The following is a 4,977-nucleotide window of genomic DNA, read 5'->3' as shown; positions in this document are numbered from 1 at the left end:
CCAAACCCATTTCCATCCAGCCGAGGCAAAGCATCCCCTGCAAACAGCGGTCTCAGTTTCCAGCCCTCAGTTCCTCACTCCCACCTCCCATCTCTCACAGAGGTAGAGGGCAGGAAGGCACCAACGGCCACGGATCTGGTTACCTGCGGCCAACAAAACCTACCTGTCCCCTCCTGGCTGCTCCGCCTGCTCCCTCTCTGGGGAGGATGAACCAACAGGACACCCCTGTCCCTCCCCGAGCATCACCGGGTCACTGCCCACCGCGATCGAGTGACCAGATGGACGTGGGGCTCCCACCGCAGCCTCCTCTGTGGGTCCCTTGTCTCCCCCCCAGAGCTGGCTGAGCTTTGACGCTCTGTCCCCCCGGGGCAGCCTTTTGTCAGGGACATGCAGAAGGGCCCCTGTGTCCCTCTGATCCCCGCTGGCCCCATGGCAGCACATCCCCGACTGGAGCATAAAGCTGGCTTTCAGGGATCCGGCGTTGGGAAACTCCTGAGGAAGAAGCAAGGGAGGTTCTTGTTAAACGGGAAGACAAAGGCACCTTGTTAAGGGGTTTACAAAGGCGAGCATCTCCCCCCTTGCCTGGGAAGCTGGCGGCTGGTGACTCCCAACCTCACCGGGGGGATGGTTTTCCCTCGTAAAGATGGAAATGCTTAATAGCCACGTTGTGCCGCAGTCCTGTGACCTGCGTGCTCCTGTGAACCCGCTCAGAGCCACATCTCCAAAGGAAAACGGGGACCAAATGCTCATCATGGGGTGTCCCGTGGTTTTCCCATGAGTGTGCTGCTAGTAACATTGTCCTTGCTGGGACAAACCCCATCTGTGGCACTGTCAGAACATTGCCAGCACCCATGCACCACTGCCTGCCCAAAATTAGGTGATATTTGGTAGAACAAGAGGATTTTCTGTCCCTCCTTTGGGTGAGGTGGGTTGGGGTCCCCTCCTGCAGACCCTGCAGGTGGGGAGATGGAGCCCCAGGAGGGGACATGATGGGGACAAAGTCCCACAGGGCACAGCCACACAAGACCTCTCTGGTTTTCCATCACCCCTTTTGCTCACAAAGACCCAATAAAATAAAGTTCAAGCGAAAATCCAGCAGCCCCACAGCTGCTCTGTACCCCTGGGAATTTCCTCTTAACATCCATCTATCCTTACTGCCTTTTGCAGGAAAAAATCCCAGCCCTGAGCAAGGTCAGCGGGATCTTTGGCACAACCTTCGTGGGATCTGATGGTGGCTCAGACTCCCCAAGCCCCCAAACCCCCGATTTTGCAGACCACATGTGGGGGCTCCTCATACTATGGCCACATCCAAGCCATCAGGATACGTTTCCCAAACCTGCGCATTGTTCTGAGCTGTTCTTTAGCAACGCTTGCGCTAAAATCCACATGTATATTAAACCTTAAACCCGGTAATTACCCCTAACTCCAGAGAAACGGGAAAATTGATTTTGCCATAGTGATGGAGCAGGCTGCGGTAGCTGGTGTTGCCTGGTCAAGCTTTTAAAATGTGGGACCGCTTGGGCACGGAGAAGGTTTACCTGGGTGTGATGGGAGACCTGTCCCTGCCGGCAAAACCAGCCAAGCCCCGTGTGGGGAACCCCGACAGGCAGCAAACGCATCGCCAAAAAAGCCAAATTAACAGCAAGGAGCTCTCCCCTCTGCTCTTCCCTGTGACACATGATTGTCTCCCACCTACACTTGCAGGTGGCACTCTGAGCGGTCCACATCCCTCTTGGCATCATCCCCACATACTCCTCCTCCTCTTCTACCTGGGGAAATGCCATTCTCAGCCAGGCGAGGCCAAAGGACGCGTCACCATCTCTGTTTTAAGCCAGCAAACGTGGGCTGCTGCGACTGCCCGTGCTGCCACCTGCGTGCTGCTCCTTCACCCCGTGGCTCTGCACCCCAAGGGGGCAGGCTGCAGGCAACTTTCCTCTCATGGGGACCAGCAATAAATTGGAGTGCTGCAGCTTTAAAGCAGCATGTCTGCTCGTTGGCTGGCTGCAGGGCTGGTGGCAGCGGGGAGAGCCGGAGGACACCTGCGGAGATCCTGTACAGCTGGGGAAGATTAGCCTTTTCCACTAGACAAGACCCATTACCATGTTCCAATATACCATCACTTCCGCTAGGAAAGCCTGCAGATGAGATATCGATTGCGGTGACCCCGGACAAGCCCTTCCCCGGAGCCTGGGAGGGTGGCAGAGCAGCCCTGCGGCACGGCCCGTGGCGCAAAGAGGGGGTGCAGCTTCCCAAAGGCATCCCCAGGGACCCCCAGCCCCAGGAGGAGGCTGGAGCTTGAGTGATGGGCGACACTGTGGGGGGATGTGCAGAAAAGGTTCAAAGCCCAAAAGTGACTCAGGTTCCTTCGTGGGGTCCCTCTGAGCTCTTCCTAGCCCCAGCTCTGCCATGAGGATGGGGAGTCCCCAGCCCACACTTGCTGCCCTTACAACCATGGGTGAGTGTTGCAGAAATACCTTGAAAGCCCAAAATGTTATACTCAAAACGCCACTGCCAGGGAGTTACCAGGCGGTTCAGGAGCTGCTTGCCCCGTGCCGCTCGCCCGCTGCTTTTCGCTCCCGCTGCAACGTGAGGCTGGCAGCCCCAGCCCCTGAAATACCTCCCTGAGACACACCGGGGGTGGGAGAATGCTGGGAAACAGCAACGGGGGCAATGAGAAACCACCAATTCACAAAAACTGGAAGGGCTGATGGTAATTAAAGTAGTAATTAAACATGTGGTGTTTGACACAGAGCATCCTACCACTGCAGCCTCCAGTTGCTGGGTCTCCTCTATCCTGCAACCCCACGATTTTCAAGAGGTTTTTTTATTCCTGCAAGACTTGCGCTGGGTTCAACTTGGCTTTTCAAGTGCACCAAGCCCTGCTTTCCCAGCACGACACGCTTTCAGCCCAGTCGCAGGCAGCAGCTGCAAGCTGACATGTGTCGCTCCTCCAAGGCTGACCGCAGTTCACCACTGGCTGCAAGAGCGTCCCTGCGCTGCCCGAGGAGCTGCCGCGCTGCGCAGCATCCTGCTCTCAGCCAAAAACCTCCCCGTGCACCCCAGCAGGTGCAGCGAGCCATGGGCAACCAGGGCAACCGCGGCTCCTGGCTCCAAAGCGCTTCAGTGCGAGTGGTGGAGATTTGAGGCTTTGGAGTCAAATAGTGTTTTCCAGCGAATGATTTAAGCACCCCAGGGAGAGGTGGCCCAGCCGGTCAGATGAGCCCTCCCTGAAAATGTCTGGCATTTCTCAAGCATTTGAGCATAAGAAGCTTCTGCTTCATTTTTGTCCCGAAAGAGATGTCAGCTCCTCATTGCACTGAGCTCTTTCAAGCTTCGCTTTGCCAGCAGGACCCGTGCCACGGCCAAGTCGCATCAGTGACAAGGACACGCAGGCAGGGGGGTGATGTTGATGGCTCACAGCGCTGCCTCTTGTCCCATTGGCAAGCGCAGCATCCTTCCCCAGCACACAGGAGGGCAGCAGCTCTGTTCCCATCTTGGTTTTTGGCTAATCTCTCCAGGAGATGGCTCCTGATGAGGTTTCAAGCCCTTTCCCCCTAACTGGGAAGGGGTTGCACACCCCACCGACCACCCCCATGGGGCTCCAGGATTCAAGACACCCGGGACCCGCACGTGAAGCTGCACTTTCTGCCTGGACTTGCTGCCAAAAGCAATGGGACACAGGGAACGGGGTGGGCCCACGCAGCATCTCCCCCTGCTGCACCCTGTGGGGGTCGAATAGGCTCTGCCAGCCCAGAAAACCATTTCTGCCCCCTCGTCTGACAGCCCTCTGCTGCTTTCTCCTCCCAAGATGGTCACTGCCAGTAATAGCAGGGAAAGTCACATCCAAGCTGGGAAAATAACATGTTATTTTCCCAGCTGTGATGTCAGAACTTGTCACACTCGCTGGCTCGGCAGCAGGGTGGGCAGGGCAAGCGTGGACGTCCCCAAACGGCCACCGGGCCAAGCTGTCACCCCAGGGCTGCAAAATCATTCTTCTTTTTGGTGACAGCTCTGTTTTTGCTCCCCAAATGTGCTCCAAAGCAGCACGTCCCTGCCGTGGGTACGGGGCTGGCTGGTGCTGGGCACTGCGGGATGCAGCATGGTGAGCACGTCGCTCCCAGCCTCACAGAGCTCCTGGGGACACCCACCATGGGGACATCCCATCCAGGTCCTTCTCCAGCCTCAGTGGTGCAGAGCAGCAGCACATCCCAGGTGTCTACATGGGTTAGGAAGTGTTTTCTTTCCCCTTCCCTTCCCTTCCCTTCCCCTTCCCTTCCCTTCCCCTTCTGCCATAGCTTCCAAGCAGGCTGGCCTTGCTGAGCTGTCCCTGCATCCCGGCCAAGCGCTGCAGCCTGAGCCCCAGGGATGGAAGGACCCGCAACCCACCCAGGTACGACGGGAGAGAAATGTGCTGCCAAGCCCGGAGTGAGCGCTCCTCTCCTCCTACAACACCGTCAGAAGACATTTCCTCTGCTTTTTCCTTCTCAACAATCCCCAAGTCTTCTCTTAAAATGCACTAAAACCAAGAGGAAAGCTCAAATCCCCTTAACCCATCTCCGCTGTCCAGCTCACCCCTCCAGACCAGCACCGATGTCCCCCCGCTCCCCATCTTCCCAAAGAGGTACCGGCAAACCCCCCGATGTCCTTCAGAGGCACTTAATCCATTACAAATTTCACAAAGCCCGGCTCGGGGAAGCGCTGGGCCAGAAGAGCAAACAAACAAGGCAGGAATAAAGCCCAGCTCTCAATGAGCGGACCCAGCGCGTGGCTGGGTTTTATTTCTTTCCCCACTTCTCCTCCGTCCGACCACCTTTCTTTTTTTAAATGATTGCATTTCACTTGCTGGCCCGTAACAAAGCCATCACCTCATCCGTGACTCCAGGGAGAAGAGTTACAATTACAAATTACCACCACAATTAGTGCTAGTTCTTAAGAGAAATTAGAAAGGGGAGCGGGAGGCTCGTGTGCAATTGATTG

The sequence above is a fragment of the Nesoenas mayeri genome (genome assembly GCF_963082525.1).
Source record: "Nesoenas mayeri genome assembly, chromosome: 18".
Lineage (NCBI taxonomy): Eukaryota > Metazoa > Chordata > Aves > Columbiformes > Columbidae > Nesoenas > Nesoenas mayeri.
This window is presented reverse-complemented; position numbering follows the sequence as displayed.